Genomic DNA, 21258 nt, shown 5'->3' on the forward strand with positions numbered 1-21258 from the left:
AATAATATTTCCCTTTCTCTAGCTTACTTTATTGTGAGAATACAGTATATAATACATAAATATTGTTCAAGGGTCAATGGTACTTCCTCCATCTACCTGCCTTGTGCAATCCAGCGCTCACTAAGTAAGGTAAGGCCAAATGCTATTTTTTCTTTATGAGTTGCTGTTTACTTGGAAGATTGTTTTAAAAATTTTTGTTGCCATAGTCCACTGTAAAAATTAGATTTCATACAATGACCCAGGTAAGAGTATGTGTGTGTATGTGTGTGTAAACTGAAATTAGTGTTTTTAAAACAATACCTGTGCTTGCCATATGTGATATCTCTGTGTTTTTTTTGTCCTATTTTCTTTTCTTTTTTAATGGATGGCCACAACCCAGTAAATTGATTTTATTGGTCAATATTGTATTACCACCCAGAGTGGGATTACATTTTATTTTACTCATCACATAACTGAATCTGACCATCATTCATCTAAAATGAGACATAATCACATACTCTTGAAGGTCATGCCCGGACACCTAATCTGAATTATAACATACCAGTAGTTTAGCATTTACTGTTTTGCCTGTGTTTCTGTTTCAGTAATATGTACAGTCTTTGCAGAGAAGGTTGCATCCCTTGGGTTCATTTTGTTTTTGTTGTTGTCCAGTGCCTTGTGCAGAGCCTGACACATGGTGTAGGGCATCAATAACCTCTTCCAGATCCTCTCTGTAGTGGTGGCAGGAAGTCGTGTTGCTATCAGTTTCACCAAGAGATTTACAAACCAGAATCCCCATGGTGCAGGTAAACTGAGAGAAGCAAATGCATGTAAAGAATTAAAAGCAAAATTTGGAAGATAAAGTGTTCTTATTTGTTTAAAATTATCGAATTGTTTTTCTGTGCCTGCCGTAACAACAACTGGGTAACTTACAACAGAAATGTATTTTCTTAGAGTTCTGTGAGCCAGAAGTCTGAAAACTGCATCATGGGGCAAAATCAGTGTGTTGGGAGGGCCATGCTCCCTCTGAAGGCTCTTGGAAAGATTCCATATATTTCCTCCTTCAGCTCCCTGTGTATTCCTTGGTTTATGGCTGCATCACTCCAATCTCTGTTTTTGTCTTTATACTACTTCCACCTCTGTGTGTGTCAAATCTCCCTCTGCCTTGCTCTTAAAGGATGTGCATAACTGCATTCAGGCCCCACCTGAAGAATCCAGGATAATCTCTCAGTTCAAATATCTGTAACTTAATCACATCTGCAAAGACTGTCATAGAAGTTCATATTCACAGGTTCCAGAAATTAGGATGGAATATCACTTGGGGATCTATTTTTCAGACTAGTACAATTATCAATTCACTTTGCATTGTAATCAAAGATCTGTGCTTACCAATTACTTTTTGGTAGTATTGTTTAGTTATTTGGCACTGAATTAGTTTAATTAAGAAGGCTAATTCACAGGCATTTAAAGTAACATTTCTCTTTCCTTAATGATCAGGCTTTACTCTTCATAAAAGAAGTGAATATTTTTACTTCCAACGGTAGTAACTGACATTAGAAAGCCTCCTGATTCCAGAGAAATTTCATAAAGCAAGAGGTTTAGCTAATTGAGAACCAAATATAACAAATGATATTGGCCATTCATTGACCCAGTCTTCTACTGACTTCATGTCCTTTTGTTGAATTCCCATGGTTTTCTACAAAAAGGGCACACATTTTCCAGTCAAATTCGAAGCACTAACACGCTCATCCAGTTAAAAAGTCACTGTGATAGTTCTATACAGGAGCCAATGAGGGTATACGCCTAGAGTTGCGAGTTTCTGTTCCTCCAGATGGAATGCAGGCCATGCTCAAATTAGAGCGTAGGGGGTGCAGAGTAAATTCAGCATTCCCAGAGGAACCACAGAGCCTCGATATTTAAGGACTATATTTAGAGCATACATATAGGCAAATCATTATCACTTACTAATAAAGGTTGTGAAGAAGGACTTGGATGTGCTAACATATATCAGAGAGAGGAGGTGAAATCGAAGAATCCCAGTAATACAAACCCAGAAGGTTTTGTCCCAGCCATAGTGGTTGTCATCAGTATGTCCTCAGATTTTGCTTATAGTTTGTGGGCATAGATCTTCAACACAGAGAAGATTTTATCATGCTCAACAGAATCCATTTTAAACTTTGTGAAACCTACAAATAAAAGTGAACAAAACCCAAAAACTTGAAGTCCTTTTTTATGTAGGTAACTTGACAGAGTATTCTCTACCTGTACAATAACATCATAATTTCGATGCCTAGAACGGGTAAAAGCAATACAGCAGTCCCAGCTATCCACGGAGAACCTTCTCTGGTCCCCTTTCATATGCATGAACAGCTTTATGTCTGACCTAAATGCTTAGCAATTTGTTTTAAAGAAATTAGAATGTGGTAAAATAAGAAAAGAAAACAACACAGGCATATATGAACCAAAACATTACTTATAGCAGACTATAATTTTCTATATATTATCCATTTTCCACTTTTTTTTGGTAATACAACTTTCATGTTTATTTAGGCAGCAATAAAACAGTTAAAAGATCACATTTCCAAAATTCCTTACAGCTAGGGATGATAGTTTCTAGCCAGTGAAATGCAAACAAAATGTTGAGGGACATTTAGAGAAAGGCGTCAGAGCTGAATTCTGGTTAAATGGATGCTGTTCCTCCTCCTTGCACTCTTGCTGCCTACAACTCCAACTGCGGCTAGTCTCCTGGACTGTAAGGTGCCTCGGAAAAGGACCCGATGTGGCTCAGGTGGTAAAGTAGAAATATGGAAGAAGTCTTGTTTTATTGGAAGGAAAAATAAATATCTCGTTTAACTCACTATTGTTTTAACATTTTTGTTACATGCACCTGAGTCTTATCCTGACAAATCACTGTATGTGTTCATCAGCTGTGTCATTGTGTGTTTGACAAAATTCACTCAAAAATGTATTCTGTAGCAAAATGTCAGCAGGTATAGGGCTGTTGAAAAGTTGGTAGGTTGGTAAACACCGTAGGAATAGCTATATCTGTGTATCTATAAATATATCTATCTATCTATCATTTCCAGCTTTACCTACTCTTTTACAGACCTAATCTAAATTTGACTTTACTGCATTTGCAGCTCAAATTTTCCTTGGCCATTTTATTCTATCCAACTTCAAGTGTGACCTTTTTCATCTAAGTCACCAGTCACCAGTCATCAGTTAATCGTGTGTTTTGATGTGATGTTTCATGGCAGAGTGCTATGGTGAGGAAAGCATTCTAATTAGTGTGGCAAGATGTTAGAAGGAATGGTTAAGTATTTTGATTTCACATATTCAGCTGCAAGTTACAGCTGCTTTGGTTAAAAGATAATTTGTCCACTTGAATGTAAAAATAACTTATGTCTGTCATGCAAATTCACTTTTATGCTAATTCTTTAATGTTTCATTGTCATCTAATTTGGCCAGCTCTTCAGGTGCATAAATATGCCAGCCGATCTAATTTGGTGCACTTTGGATTCTAAATACAGACATGTCACATATGTAGGATACACATTTTTCCCTTCCATCACCCTGAATCCATCTTTTGATTTCAAAAGTAAAGTTCTGGGTCATGTATAGTTTTTATCAATTAAGAGAATATTTAGAAAAAGATGTTTCAAGCTCAATTTTGCTGATATCCCTATTAAGTTCCACAAGTGTCAGATTTCTGTTAAATCCAGATGGGTTATAGTGAGGCATTGGTAGGGGAGAGGAAGTTTGATCTGAATTCATTTGTGTAGGCTGAGGCTTTACCCAATTGTTAATTTCATAATTAATTGTGATTTATTTCCATGGTTTTACTAAAAGTATCTCATATGCTAATGTTAATCTTGTCTATAGGATCACACTGCATATGTCATAGTAATGTATTCAAGTATGTATTCTAAGTGATTAAGCTCTTACATAGACTTTTTGTAATGGTTTATATATTTCTAAAAACCTGGTAAAATGCAAATAATATGAAATATCCTTTTAACCTCTGTTAAATGTACAGCACATTGATATTACGTGCATTCACATTGTTGTTTAAGCATTACCATCATTTATATTTAGAATTCTTTTCATGGTGCAAAGGTGACATTCAGTACCCATTGAACAAAAACTCCCCACTTCTGCTTACCTCTAGCCCCTGGCAACCGCCATTCGGTTCTGATTCCATGAGCTGGACTACTCTAGATACCTCATATAAGTGGAGCCATACAGTATTTGTCTTTCTGGGACTGGCTTATTTCATTTAATCTAATGTCCTCAAGGACCAGCCAGATAGTAGTGTGTACCAGCATTTTCTTCCTCTTTAAAGCCAAGTAATGTTCCATTACTCTATAGCACATTTTGTTTATTCCTTCATCTATTGATGGAACCTTAGTTCCTTTTATCTTTCGGTTTTTGTAAATAATGCTGGTATGAATATGCAAATAGCTATTTCAGACTGCTTTAATTCCTTTGGATAAATACTCAGATACAGAGTTGCTGCATCATATGGTAAGTCTATGTTTAATTGTTTGAGGAACTGCCACATTGTTTTCTGCAGAGGCTGAATAATTTTACATTCCTACCAAGAGTGCACAAAAGTTCTAATTTCTCCATGTACTCTCCAACACATTTTATATTCTGTTGTTTAAAAATATTAATCATCAGAATGGGTGTGAGGTTGTTAGAATTTTAAATGTCATAGCTTGCATATTCGTTGATCAATAATTTAATTATGGTGACCTAACTTTGCAATGCAGATTAAATAGCCAGTGTATTTAAAGTTGTATTACATTTTGTATTTTATTGGTATTATGATTTTATCTTTGATGTTTGTGTATTCAGTGTCTGGGCTTCATATAAAATATCTTTGGAATCACTTTTACTCTAGGCAGATAACTTAAAAATATATTGTATTCTATAAATTTTTGGAAGATCATTAACAGAAATACTTTCCTGTAGACTCAGCACTTTAAAAATATGTCTTAGGCTGTCTCACAACAGAATATTTGACCTATGCAGAGGTTGAAATATGGAATATAAAAAATTATATAGAAAATTATGACATAAAAATTGAGCAACACATTTTAATGTGTTGCAACTTAAATGTTTTTAGAATGCATCAGCATTTTGATCCACTTGGACAATATAATATTTTCAAAAATACATTGAACATGTTCAGACAACTCCCTCCAAGAAATATGCTTTCTAACTGAAGGGAAGCAGAGCTTGCCACCCCCAAATATGCCTTTTGAGATATTGATTTTCTGGTTATTAAGGGGAAAAAAAGACTCAAGAAAACCCATTGACCTTCCTTCTAACTGCCTAAAAGGAATTTAGACAGAGGGGCTGCTCTAGGAAGAGAGCTATCATCACAGATAACTGCAGTTAAGATAAACTGATAGCGTGTGATGGGAAACTAGCGAAGCCCATTTGTTCCAAGTCCTCTGTGTGTCCATTGCTAGAGATGGCCCAGCAAATATTTCTCTACCAGACATGGGCTTTGCCATCTCCATGTGAATTGCTTTCCTGCCCTCTGAAGTCCTAAACTACAACCTGTGCTTTCTCCTGGGCTCCAGAATGGCATACAAACCTCAACTGCCCAATGCTTCCTTGAGTCCCATGTCCTATGGTACTCTAGCATGTGTGTCCCTAGTAAACTCTGGACATCTCCTCTGCTCATCCGAGTCATGTTGATTTGATTATTAGCCCAGCTAGAAGAACTAAGAGATGGAAGGAAATTTCTTTTTGCATCCCCACCCATTATAAAGTATGGATCTCACATGGAGGAAAATAATTTGAGGTAATGCAATGGTAATCACTAGCAAATTAAGTTTTTACAGAATATTAAACCAATATATCAAGGATTCAAGGTAGACAACTTAGAATATGTACAGTTTTGAGTTTTTCCTTTAAGAGCTAGCACACGCAGCCCATTTGATAATTATGCACACAAAACATTTCTCACCACGTTTAGCAAATGCTCCTTCAGAAACACCCACTTGAAGCCATAAAAATTGCATTTGTTTTCATGTCATAAACCTTTAATTTACATAAGGTCTCAAAATGTCTTTTTTTGGATAATTCTATTTTAAATATTTATTGTGTTAATTACCTTCTGTATCATAGAAATAGTGACTCCTTAACCACAGAAATGGTTTTATATATATAAATTGTACATGAACTTTTTCAACTGTGGTAACAGTTGACACTCTACTGAAAACAACTTTATATCCCTTTAGAAAAAAGAGGTATGCTTCCAATTGTTAATCAAGTCAGGCTGCCAGTTGTAAACGGGTTATCCTAACAGGATCCAGTAAGGATGTGAATGACACCACTTACCAACACACCTGATTAGGCACTATGAGAAAAGTTTCATTGGGAAACCATATTGGATCTTGAGTTAAGGATCAGTCCCATTTTACAGAAACCATCTTTAAACACAAAATCCTGGAGAGAAATAAGTGTTGCTTAACCGTCCAACACATAAGTCACTGTCACCTCATAGTGATTACATAGAAACAAGAGAACCTGTATTGTTTTACTTTCAGACAAATAAAAAGGGGCCTTCTATTTCTGGTATCCTCTCTATGCTCTTGTTAATGTGGTACAAACATAGACATTTTTGATGTAGGTTCATTTTGACTGATCTGTTACATAATAGCGTTATATAAGATACAACATTTTTTATTACCCAATTTCATAGAAAATTTGTTTTTTTTCCTTTAGTTCTCATCAAGAAGCCACTTACTATTATTCTTATTTGGAAAATGGCCCAAAACACTAGTTTTAAGAAGACAAGTCCAGTTTTGGTTTATCTGTCTTAAACATGTAAATACCCTAGAAAATTTTGAGGCTGACAATCCTCAATAGCATAGAGCTATTAACAACCAACAAAATTCTCTGTGAATGATCATTCTGACTATGACGTAACTGGATAGCTTTCCTTTCACTAGTCATTTACTATTCCTAAAAATATGTACCGAAACATATTAGGCTCACCCCTGGCTGGTGTAGCTCAGTGGATTGAGCGCGGGCTGGGAACCAAAGTGTCCCAGGTTCGATTCCCAGCCAGGGTACATGCCTGGGTTGCAGGCCATAACCCCCAGCAACCGCACATTGATGTTTCTCTCTCTCTCTGTCTCCCTCCCTTCCCTCTCTAAAAATAAATAAATAAAATATTAAAAAAAACATATTAGGCTCAACTGAAACCACTCAGGTTGTTTTTGCTGTTCCCTGCACCTATCCACACAAATAAAAGTGGATGTGGTAAAGTTACTCTGCCTAAAGCATAAATGCATTAGATCTTTTCTCCTGGAAAAACTGGTATTATAATGTGTATAGAAATTCTCTTTCGATTTGTTGTGTTATCTACTATCATGTATTCATCTACTACTGGGCAACTCTGCATACCCTGCATTGTCACCATCCTTTTCCTGTGTGTCATCTGGGGAAGTGTGGAAATGGTGTGTGGGGAGTGGGAAAGCTTTGTTTGTGCAGTGCTTCTGTTTTTCTAATTTGCTTCTTATCTCATGTCCTTGTATTACATAGCTTTCTCCTTGGCATGTTTTATATTGTTTAATATTGGTGGGTGACTGTTTATGTGCTTTTTAAGTCTGTATGTAGTCATATAATAGGTTACCTTTGGAAAAAACCCAGATCTTACCGTTTCTTTTGTTTGTCTGATGTCCATTTCAATTTAGAGGTTAGAGTTGCATCTTGATAGACAACTAGGTTTTATTGATTTCCTCACATTTTCGCTTCAAGAGCACCTTAACAGACTTCAAATTGAGTAGCAATATGCAAATGAGCAGCAACCCATAAGATTAGTTTTGGAAAATGTTCTGACAATCTGTTTTGCTACTCTTCCAACCATACTTAGCAATTTAATTCCCACTTAACCGAAAGGAGCTAGGGCACAGGAAAGAAGAGCACCTTGCTATTGGAGAAAGTGGGGGCATTTCCAGAACTGAACTGCGGGCTTTTGCGTTTTCAATCTTTGTATTTCTTTTGTTCGTTTCCATTATTTTCTGAGCCAGAAGGAATTAGCTGTAATGGGAGTAATGTCCAAATAACATCGCTGAATTGTGTTAGTTCATATTGCCAAGTGAGTTATTCATTAGGATTTGTGAAGAATACCAAATACCAGAGAGTGTTTAACTAATCTGAACTGATGAGGAGGGAGTTTGCTAAAATCCTTTCGAAATGACTTCAATTAACATTGGTCTCTGGGTTTCCAGCCTATATTTCTTTTTACATGTCTAGTCTTCTGAACACTGGGAAATAAAATGCCCAGTGTCAAAGACTCAATAGAAAGCAAAACAAAACAGACCAACCTGGAATTTGTATTAAAACTATCTTTGTTTGCTTATTGTTACTAAGTGAAAAGATACCTTTTCTCCGAAGTCAGGAATAACTTCAAGAATTTAATTTGTCGATTTAGAAATAGTGCTATCATAACATAATTGGTGATAAATGTGTATTGGAGTGTTCTGATACATTAAATCTAGAAACTCAAACAAACAATAATTTCTTTATTGGATACCCACCATACTTCAGACATTATACAAAGGGTTTTTGCATTATTAATCCTCCTAATAAACCTACAAAGTGGAGTTACTAATATTCTCATTTTGCATATCAATACCTTAGACTGAGAAATGTCAAGGTCAAGAGGTGATAAGCCATGGACCTAGAAACAACTACCTATTTATTGTATTAATGGTCAAGCATCTTTATGTTCAGCTCTTTTTTTTTTCAAATACAGATGTATTTGAATAGTTTGTATACTTTACTATTATAAGATTACTATTTCTGAGACAAAATACAATAAGCCAAAAATAGTATAGTTAATTCTCTATATTAACAGAGGATTTGCTGTTTATATAACAAACTCATGTTTAACATATTCAAAGATTTCAAGTCCCTAGTTGTATTGCAGCAAAGAGATAATAAAATGAGATGGGTTGTGAAGAGATTCTCTATTGGATTATAATATCAAGATGTTTATGCAGAGTTGGCTAATGTGGATCAGAGCTCCCTCCTTTCCACTGCATCACTTTCCCTCCTCCTCTGCCCAGTAATTTTAGGGTTCAATGACACTTTGCCATTTGTTTTTCCTTATGTCTTTTATGCAATACTAAGGCAGTGGAAAGATGTCTTCGCATATTGGGTCTTGGTGAGATATCTCTAATGCAACTCATTAGTCTTCTGAGAATATATATTGCACAGAAAACACACAAGGTTGATATTTTTAAATCTAATGAGCCTCTGATTAGCATCTGACTAGCTATAGTTAGCAAGATGTATGCCCTTCCAATGATTTATAGTGATTAACATAATCTAAGATTCTTGCTCATCTTTATAGTTTGTCTGATATGCTGGTTTAAGGAAAGCATCTCTGCAATGCCCACCCCCAACACACACATACTTCTGCTGTTCCATGTTAGAAAGAGAATAAAATAAATTATTTTCAGTAAATATATTTATTGAAATATTTCACTAGGAAGAAAGAAACAGTAAGAATAATGTAATTGTAAAGAATATACTGGCAATCAGTACACTGCATACACAGGGTCATATATAGATATACCTACAGAGTATAATTTCAGAAGTTAGTTATAGATGGGTCGTGATGGGTCTCTATCTGAGTCTTGAGTTCAAGTTTTGTTATTTCCTACATTTACTCATTCATCAATAATTTGATGAGTATATATCACATGACCATGAACTGTTCAAACTTCCAGGGATATGACGAATAACAATACAGACAAAACACATCCAGTCTGGTAGATGTACACTGGTAGTTAAGTAAGCTGTGAACCGTGGCAAATGCTGCCGTAAGAGAAACACAGAGCAGAAAGAAATACTCTACTTGGGAGGCCAAGAACATTTTATTAGAAAAAATGGATTTCAATCTGAGATTTAAAAGATGGCAAAAAGGTAATCAGTGAAATAACATAGTAGGGTGTGTTTTTGTGTAGGATGTAGGAGATACCTAGCGTCCTGCTAGCCATTTTCTGAATCAGCTTTCTTATCTGTAGCATTGTAACCTGAAGCAATTTGATCACAAAATCTAAAGCCTTTTTTTTTCCTGCTTAGGAACGTGGTATGTTTTTATGAAATCCTAAAAGCAACATTACATAATGGTGAGACTACAAGAGTCAAGCTGTCCTAATGCTTAAGCAATACACTACTCTATCAACAATTCTGTATCTTTTAAAGTTACAACTGTTTTGAACAAATAAGGTAATAGGCTCATTCTAGAATGAGCAGAAATCTTGTATTATACAGGATGCTTCCTTAACATTTAGTAAGTTACTATTGCAATAAGCTAAAAAATATCCCAGGGCTGGAAGGAATGATTCCAGTCTCCAAACTTTCTGCCAGTGGATAGTGTGCAAAGTGAGATACTAGTTCTTACCAAGCTGAGAACAACCCATTTGGTGTAAGTAAAATTAAATTGCACGCAGAAAATGAATCTCACACAATCTAGCCTGTAAAAGTCCTTGCATTTCAATCTGCAGAGACAATTCTTAAAATATTCTGAGAGGCTTAGACCAGAAGAATCAGATCTAATATAACTTCAAATTCTTGAGATTTTTCCTAGCAGCCACTAGCCACTGATTCTGACAATCCCTCACGTGTAGAAACCTGGAAACATGGCCAGGCTTTGGTACTAATAGTAAGGTAGTAAAACTTCCAGTTCAGGACTCGTGGGGGACAGGTTTCCGAGGCAGTCATTGAACTAAATATCAGAGCTACTCACATGAAAGAGCCTGGGCTTGGAACCAGCACATGGCCTGCGGAGAAATCATTTCCTAGAATGCTGGAAAGATTTAGGATGCATTACAGTTTGGCAACATGCAGGTACTAACCCTGTTTTCTCCTTTCGGATGAAGATATGGCCTTGTTAATGTGCCACTAGTTTAAGTGAGAACAGTGTTTTTCCAGTAAATTTTTTTTGTGGGGGAAAATCTGATTAAACTAGGCTCCCCTAAGACACTAAAGACCTATATTCAGTTTATTATACTACCAGTTGAAGAATGTCCCTCTTTTTTTCCAACAGAATGGCTATTTAATATAAAATAATTCAGTTTTAAGGTGAAAGTTTAGAAATGATACAAATGTTGCAGAAAATACATCTCTGGGCACACTCTACAATGAGCTATCTTTTTTTTTTGTAAAGAGAATATAAGTGACAACTAACTACGCTGGAACAAAGCGTAGCTTCAAGAATTACCAGCTCTGAGACTCTGAAAAATGCATGTTCCTTCCAACATTTTATAGGTTTTTTTCATATACAAAATGAGAAAAGCAATAGTTAGAAAATCAGTTATTTTTAATCTGCACTAAATGACAGGATATAGGTAAAGAATTTGCTGTAGTGATCAGTACAAAGCAGTTCCACCATAAATGTTACCCATTACTTGCGCAAATGCAGGGAACAAGACCAATGATAGCAATGCAAGAGCGAGATTGGAAAAATCATCAACGTTTTCATAAAAATCTGTCTTAAAATTGAAAAATACTTGTTTCTCTCCCCACATCTCATATCCTACCCAATAAGAGTGTGACCTGATATGTTTAATTTTATTTGAAACATTTCCAATAGTATCTGTCAATTAGATATTCAACAAAATTCTCAAAGTATTTATGCCATGCTATAAATATCATGGCTTAACTTTTATTCCCAGGAGGTCTTCCTTAAAAAATCTTACAAAATCAAAATAAAATTTTCATCTCAAATAGCCTCTATGGGAGCTTAACCATATCTTTTCCTCAGTTATGATGTTTCTCAGCTGTGAACACAGTATAAAACCTTGCTGCAGAAGTAAGCATTGGTTGGCATTCAGCAAAACCAGTGAGGGAGTTAAACGGCTTTGGTCCTGTACCAGTCAGGAGGGCAAGCAGCTATAAAATGCTCTAATGCATTCAGTCCAAACCTTGCAACTCAGCCAAAAAAGTCTGTGGTCAAAGAATGAGTTATGAGCAGAAGTGAAAGCACTGGCTATAATTTATCTTATGGTTTTTATGGGAAAGCAAATTAAGTATATTCAACATTTTATGATATAAAGAGAACAAATATGTCAATATAACACTAAATTCTTAATAGTTACTAATTGAATATTAATTCTAATTCTTAAACCTCTACAAAGCTGCATTTGACCTCTAATAGTTTTATTTTACATTAGTTATATGCCCTATCCATCCAATGCCTTAAATTTTAATCTTCCAGAGTGCATGAATCTCTTGTACATTATACTGGGAAGGCACTAACTTAACAATATGCAAAACAGCTATTAGAAAAACTTCCAGAATAATTTAAAAACCAATTTTCATCTCTGTATAATTTTTAACCTTCATTTATTCAGTGTCTATTATGTGCTGGATAATGTATTAAGAATACTACACACTCTGTAACTTCACCTTAGTAGCAACTTTATTAGATAGATGATATTTTATCAATTTTATAAGTAAAACAACTTGGATTCGAAGAAATTGAGAATCTTACCTAATATTTCACTGCTAAATATGTGGGAGAACCTGGATTCACAGCTCTGTCTACATACCTGTAATTTACATTCTGCTTGTTTAAAAATAAAATTAGGCTTTAGAAGTCACACATTTGTATTTGTTAGAGTTAATTGTACCTCTGAGGCACATTACATAAAAATAGCATCTTCCCAGCTTCTCACTCTCTGTAGGCTACAATACTCAAGTTTTTAGGTAATTATTTTAGAATGTATTTCTACATCCCTAGGTAGAAAAATCTACTTTTTAAAACTATGTGATACACCCAAAATAAAACCATAACATATTTTCTGGAATCACAATCTCACAGATGATATTCTCAATAGCAGGTAAGTATAAATTGGAAACAAAAAATGGGATTTAAACTTTTGTTCTTGTAATTCAGTTTGTATTATTTTATTGCTTTACATTTTTCAAGGTAACTTTTAGATGTATTCATCTACAATATACAGATGTACTCTGTATAATTGTTTAAACTTCTTTTGGGAGTCATTCTATTTCTTTTAATGACTATTTTAATGGCCATCCTAACCAATTATTTATATATGAAAGAAAATATTATATATATAAATAATATAATATGGTATACATAATAAATTATTTCTTTATTTTATTTAAAATATGAAAATTTTAAGATTGTAAGGAAACTGTAAAACATCAAAAGCACCTACAATTTCCACAAAAGATTCAAGAGAATCTTAACTAGAGGGGAGAGGGGAGGGGGACAATGTGGGAAAGAAGGGGAAGGGTCATCAAGGAAGATATATAAAGGATGCGTGGGCAAATCAAAGGGGGGTGGGACTGAGGGTAAGAGGTGGGGGAGAGCAGTGGGGGGAAAAAGGAGACAACTGTACTTGAACAAAAAAAAAAGAGAAAAAAGAAAAACAACAAATGGTTAAGTTTATGTTAAAAAATTCAAGAGAATCTGTAAATTAAGACTAATAATTTATTCAAATAATTGAATATAATAACATTATGGAAATTTAAGTAACGTTCTTTTATATCACTAATATGCTATTAAAAGAAAATAGAAACATCTTATTCATAATTACATATAAACTATAAGCTATATGTATATATGTGCATTTTGTATGTGAGGTCTGTTCAGAGAAAACCCAGCCATTTTTGATATAATGAGAATGCTTTTCATGACATTGATGTAACATGACAGCCAAGGAGAGTGGACTGGGATGCACATGGGTAAACAATGACGACTTCGCTGTGCTTTTCAGTGAGGGTGGTAGATGCTGTTGGGTAAGCATATGTACTGTGTGGCTGTTGCATTAAAATGACTGATTGAGTAGAGCAATGAGTCTGCATCAAATTCTGCATTAAGCTTGAACATTCTTCCATGGAAACTATTCAGATGATTCAGAAGGCCACAGCTATGGGCAACTGGTGATTGGCAGCTTCATCACGACAATATACCCATTCATGCATCATGTCTAGTGCAGAGGTTTTGTGTGTGTGTGTGTGTGTGTGTGTGTGTGTGTGTGTGTGTGAAACATCAAATCACCCAGAAGATTCCGGCCCCCTACAGCCTAGATTTGGTGCCCTGCTATCTCTGGCTTTTCCCAAAACTAAAATCACCTTGGAAAGGGAAGAGATTTCAGACCTGTTGATGACATTCAGGAAAAGACAGTGGGGCAGCTGATGGCCACTGGGAGAACAGAGTGAGGTCCCAAAGTGCCTACTTGAGAGGGGACTGAGGCTTCACTGTCCTATGTACGATGTTTCTTGTATCTTGAATCTTCTTCAATAAATGTCACTTTTTCATATTACATGGCCGAGTACCTGCTGGACAGAAATTGTGTATAAGAGAGAGATTCAATACTGCATGTGTCTATATATATATATACACATATATACATATATATGATTCATTTTATGAAATTGGTTCTTGTGATTGTGGGACAGAGCCGTCCAAAATTGCAGGACATATCAGCAGGCCAGAAATTCAGTCAGGAGTTAATATAACATCTTGAACTAATTTCCTCTTTTTCTGGCAAACCTTAATTTTTGCTCTTAAGATTTTCAGCTTATTGGATGAGATCCACTCACATTACTGAGGGCACTGCCTTTACTTAAAGTCAACTGATTGGAGATGCTAACCACATCCACTAAATACACTGAAGGCAACACCTAGATGAATATTTCATTAAATAACTAAGTACTATGATCTTGCAAAGTTGACTCATAAAACTAACCATCACACCTACTAAAAGATACTGATATGCCATTAAAAAATAGATAGCCTATATATATCAATTAATATATTTCATCCAGTTATCTATGTAATTTATGTATTTTAACAATTTAATTCTCATGAGAAATCCATGAGATGATTATGATCTCCATTTTATAGAAACTAAAATGAAATTTAAAGTTATTAGCAACATACTTATGATGACTCAGTAGATAAGCATCAGGACTAAGACTGGAACTTAGAGTGCAAACTTTTCTGATCTTGGAGTAGTCTGTTCACACAGGTACACACATACATCACATTAGAAGAATCTAATGGAACTCTTGTTAATTATAATTTTCTTTTACAAGCAGTCCTGTCCCACCTTGAGTCTGACCATTTTAAGACACTTTTTTGGATAATGCACTGCCTGGCATGTAAGTGCTCTTTAAAAATGTCTCAGATGAATGGTTGCAGGAACAAGTGAGGAAATGAATGAATGAATAACACACTAGTGTTCTATCTTCTCAGTGAAAGACTGTAGTTGTGTTGGCTAGACATCATCCTTTTCAAAGAAAAAAGGAAAATATTTTGCAGTTGCAAAATACTGACATAGGTAGAGCTAGGGCAGCCATTTCAGAAGAACTACCTTGAAGGCCTTAATCCTTGAAGCTTTAGAATGTTCAAGTTGGGCAAAATAACCTTTACACATGGCCAAATCAAAAATGTATTCCAAACAACAGTTTGTAAAGCTAAGAGGAAATCAGACCTCCCAACAACAAGGACTAAAATTAAGGGCACTCTTTAGAATCAGTAAACAGCCATGTACAGCTAAAGAATAACTTAGCTTATTAGCACCAACAGAAATTCCTTCATTCTATTTGTATAATTACTCCTTTCCTTTTCTCATAAACTCCCTTGGTTTCACCCATAATCAGGATATATTTTTTTTGTTCCTGACTGACACTGTGTTTCCCAGTTGCAACTTTTTTTTTCATCCAAGTAAATGCTTATTGCTTCTTAATTTGGCTATTTTTTAGGTTAAAACAGTATAGGACAAGATGGAATTTCATCAATTTGTGTTTAACTGTCAAAATATGGTAAAATAATAAGACAAATACATAGAACTTCTGTACTGCATTTTATTATACTAGAATACATATCTTTTTTTTTGTAGTAGAAGACCTCTACAAAATTATCCTTCCTTCCACCTCTTCCCTAAAATTGTTTCGGTAAGAAAAAGCACATTTCACTTCACATTTTGGGAACAAAGTATTGAAATGCATATATAACTGGTTGAGGAATAAGCATAAATGCCTTTTATTTAGAAGATAATACTGAATCAGCAAGTCCCTTGTTTTTTGCAAAAGTGGTAGATTAAAAAGTTGAAATGTGGAATGAATAAAGAAAGAGAAATGGGATGCATTGCAGACTAACTTAGCAATTATGCTAATGAATTTTTAAAAGATAACTCATTTGGCATGTCCCTGGGTGCCCTTTTTATAAAGAATGTGGGGCAGCTCTAATGCATGCATTCTGAGCTATCAAGTACAAATAAGGATTTGAATAATGCATATCAAGAATGAGTCAGGTTTCTTGTAGGAGTGGAATTTTTTTTTTGCATCAAAACTGGAATATGCATGTCTCCAATAGTTTGTTTACATTAGTTTTAATATTTTTAATTTTTTATTTATTGATTTGAGAGGGAGGGGGGGAGAGAGAGAGAAGGAGAATTTGTTGTTCCACTTATTTATGTGTTCATTGGATGCTTTCTTGTATACTCATATTTCCTGACTAGAGATCAAACCTTGGGGTATTGGGGCAATGCTCTAACCAACTGAGCTACCCAGCCAGAGCCTGGTTTTAAGTTTAAAATAAGGGTCCTCCATTTGAATTTTGGCCTATTGTTTTAGTTTCAATTATTGGAGATCAACAGGAAGTTGGACTTTTATTTGAATAGTAATCTTTAACTTCAAAATAGATTGATAATGCCAGTTGAAAAACATGAGGGTTTATTGTTCAATATTTATTGAAATTAGCTAGATATTGAACTTACATATTCATCTATCTATGATATAGAGTAAATTTATAATGCATATATTATTTCATTGAATAATAACTACAACATGGCACGTGTATTTTTCATTTTCCCTTTTGTTTTTAGCTCCAGTTGAGCTGCATGCCTTCCGACTCATAAGAACGGATATCTAGGAGTATATATACCATCCGATTTAAAGATAAAGCTTCTGGCACAGTGAGTCCAGTGTGCAGGGGTGGCCCACAAGATTGATGTCCTGCCTGGGCCTCTTGCACAATGACTGCAAGAGTACAGTCTGTCTTTTAAATAGTCCTTGCAGTTGTTGCTTCCAGGCCCTACCTGTTAATGACTTTTTAAATAATATAATTGTTTCCTTAAAAAGAATGTCTGGCTGGCTTGTAAAATACTCTGATAGGAAATGTCCAAAACAAAGAGTCCAATTCCAGATTAGGTGATGTTCAGTGTGCTTTAGAAAGTGCCCCTGATGTTGCTGTTGCATTTATTTTTACAGCCTGAATGTAACTAGTCAGGTAAACACTCTTGTTGGTAACTTCTTGAATATTTAAATGTGACATGCAATAGGGACCCAGAGCGGACACCATCCCTAGGAGAGAAAATGAAATGTGGATGTACTGTTGAAGGAAAAGAAGTGCTCAATCTGGTCTAGAATTTCTTCAAAGTTAAAGAACTTTCTCAGAATTGTCTGATCTCAGTTTAGCCTCAAGGTTTTCTTTTCTTTTCTTTTTTTTAGAAAAAGTCCAAGGGAATGGGTTTCCCAGTGCTTCTGCTTATCCATTCTCTAAAAAAGAGTGGTAATAAAAACAGACTTAACAGTATGTATTTGTTCTCAAACATCGATTTAACCTGATTCAAAGATAGCAAGCAGGACAGGTGTTGATCAGCCCAGGGCAGAGAATCAGTGCTCGGAAAAGAATCAGAAATATCTGAGAGCTCTCTCCTAGCCATTGAAATCATGTCATGTATTGGCTAGCTAAAAGCCCTCTCTGAATGATTAAATGGTAGAAGAATATGGTGACTCTTCTTGTAAATAAGACCAAATCTAATCTGGTCCCTCATTTCAGCCAGCCATATCTATAAAAAAAGATGAAGCTATATGTGGAATACTTCTCAACTACGCAGATAAGATAATCTTGAGAAGAGCAATTACTATGGGTTTGCTTTTCCTCTTAACAAAATTTGGAGGCAAAAGATATTTCTTTGCCACTCAGTTCCCTCATAAACTCTATTGAAAATGTGTAGTTATTTTATTTGAATGCTCACAAAAAAAACACTATAAAGGTCCTTAGTTAAAGTGAGAAGAATTGATTATTTAAAATCATAGGGCTTTGATCTTGAAAGTATCATGCTAAGTGAAATGTCAGACACAAAAACTCAAGAACTCTATGATTTCATTCATATATTGGATGTAAAACTGAAAATGAAAAAATGAGACAAAGAAAAACTCATAGACACATGTACCAGAGGAGAAAGAGGGTGGAGAGGAGGTAGCAGAGGGTAAAGGGGTTCAAACATACGGTAACGGAAGGAGATTTGACTTTGGGTGGTAAATACACAATACAATAACAGGTGATGCATTATAGAATTTTACACTTGAACCCCATATAATTTTATTAATCAATGTTACCCTGATAAATTTAATTTAGAAAAAAATTAAAAATCAGAGGGCTTTGATACCTAAATGTATCATGTTTGATGTTTCATGGCTGATGTTTGAATACATGAGAGAGAAACTTAAAAACAAGGACATTTGCATGTGGAAGAATAACAGACTCTGTTAAGAAAACTGAAGCTTAGGGTGTGGTATGTATGTGAGGCCTGCTTTCTATCAGTGGTAGATATTTTTTTTATACCTCCCTGGCAGAAATCTAGATGCGGTTTTTATGAATGTCTTCTTTACAAAGTGGAATGTCAGTCTGTATGAAAGAGGATTCCTTTGTAGTATCACTCCTGAAGTAGTTTTACCATGATGTAGTAATCTCATATCATTTTGTTGCTGGTGGAAGTGAGGCTCTTTCATGGGATCAAGAGAATAACGTTTCACTGACCCACACAAGGGAGACTATGGGATGGCAAGATCTATTTGAGGGAAAGGCTGCCCCTGTAACACATCTCCATCCTTCCTGCCATGGAAAAAGTCCAATTGCGTCTTCAGCAAGGCCAAAACAAAAGTCAGTGTCCAGAGTTTCTGTGCCATCTTAAAGCTTAGTCCAGTCCAGTCTTTCTCTCCCTCCACCTAGCTTAGCTTGTGTTCTTGGCTGCAATCCATTGCTTTGTTGCAGTATCCAGGCTCCTGCCCGGAGCCTGCATTTAAAGTCCATGTGGCCATCAGCCATGCTACTGCTAGGGCTGCACGGTTATGGAGAGAGTATACATGAGTGCACAGGGAGAACATGGGTCACAGAGAGAGATAAAGAACTTGTTTGTTAAGCTAGAACTATATTAACTTGGCTTGGGGAGGACCAGGTGCTTTTTCAAAATAGCCAGTCAACCTTCCAAATTTTTGTGGGCTTCTGAGGTGTCCAGCCCCCAATCAATCCCTTCTTTATTCAGGCTAGATCAACAGGCTTTTGTGGTCAGTTTGGCTCCTATTGTGCATGTGCTTACCTCCTCTGACTCCCATAGTCTGGGGTGTGGACCAGGGAGATTGAAAAGCCACTCCTTCCTGCCTATATGTAGGAGGGAGGAAGAATTGTTTGGTTAATTCCCTTTGTGGGGCAATGCTGCAATTTCCCAGAGTGCGTGAGGCTGTTGTAGCTTCCTGGCTAATAAGCAAGCAGGCTTATGCTCCTTGCTTTATTATGCTTAATAATATCTAAATCCCTTTGCTCCTTTCTTATTAATGATTAGCTAACTACCTACTGTAACAATTTTGCTTTTTAAATGCAGATCAGCAATTCTGTATATACATTTCTAAAATTCAAAAAATTGTGAAAAATTATATAATTTTTTAAACCCCATTTAACAGAGAAATATGATCTGACTTTACATGGTCTTTAATTATCTCATGTAGTGTGAACATTCATATGTTTCTGTAATAGACATTACTATGTTCAATTAGGCTCTGCTGCCCTAGACTCTTATGTTCAGACTAATATAGTTATAAGAGCTATCTAAAATGTAAAATAGGCCTCAGTTCTACAACATATCTAGTCATAAATGTCTTGCATAAGAATTGTAAATTTTTATTTTCCCTTTCTAAAGTTTTTTGTGATTTGTTTTGACCCTAACAACTTAATTTTGTCTATCGTTTCTGAGAGAATCTCAGTATTATCTTTTGACTTTTCTTTAGAAAGAGTGTGGCCACTTTATCCCAAGGATATCACTTTGTCTGTGACAGCAAAAGTCACAATAACTTATTGTTTTAAAAATAGGAAAGAAATAGTGCCCTGCCTGGTGTAGCTCAGTGGATTGAGTGAAGGCTGTGAAGCTAAAAGTGGCAGGTTCGATTCCCAGTCAGGACACATGCCTGGGTAACAGGCCAGGTCCCCAGTGGGTGCCACGTGAGAGGCAACCACACATTGATGTTTCTCTCCCTTTCTGTCTTCCTCCCTTGCCCTTTCTCTAAAAATAAATTAAAAAATCTTTTAAAAAATAGGAAAATTTGAAGAAGAATTAGGTAGTACAAATGGATCTGAACTGCAACACTTCAATTTGAGATATAAGGTCTAAAATTTTATAGTTGGCCTGAGGGAAGAAAAGATGCCTATATTTAGTGTTATTTCATGATTTAGATAGCAAAAACTTTTTTTTTCTTTTTCAGGACATTCATCTCTGACATTTGTTTCCTTCTGCTCAAATACAAACAAAACAAAACTAAATAAAAAACACAGAGGAATATTAGAGTATTAGTATATATTTGAAATGACCAATGACATTTTGGCATCTTTACATCTATTAAATTTAAAATTTAGAATTAAGTCACTTTTAAAAATCTTAACATAATTAAAAGCAATTATCCCTGATGAAAAAAAAAACTAGAGACATTATCTATCTATCTATCTATCTATCTATTTATTTATTTCATTTAGAGACAGGATTAATGGAAGAGTATTAATTGTTATTTGTATTTATATTACTTTATTTCACTTTGAAATATGTTAACAAATTATTGAAGATATTTAAAGGAGAAACAACATGACTCTAAATAAAGTCCTGGTAAGTTTTCATGAGTAACTTTACAAACTAGTCTTTACCTTAGTAAAAAATTGTAATTTTTACCAATAAAGGTTTAAAATGGAATATCATGTCTTCCTCCTTAACACAAATAAGAAGTGCAACTGATTTTTCATAGAAATGTTAGTATATTTTTACATTTAAGTACTCTATAATAAATAATTTAATGATGGTTTCATCAATTTTTCCAAAGCAAATATTTTAAAGTTCAAGAACACTTATGTTCTATTTATAAATGTATTTACATTTACAAACTCCTTTTTGTTTTGATTAGCTGGGTCAAACACATTAACTGTGTTTGCTTCTTAGTGATTAT

This window comes from Phyllostomus hastatus, unplaced genomic scaffold, assembly GCF_019186645.2.
Source record: "Phyllostomus hastatus isolate PE091 unplaced genomic scaffold, TTU_PhHast_1.1 phas_scaffold_21, whole genome shotgun sequence".
Classification (NCBI taxonomy): Eukaryota; Metazoa; Chordata; class Mammalia; order Chiroptera; family Phyllostomidae; genus Phyllostomus; species Phyllostomus hastatus.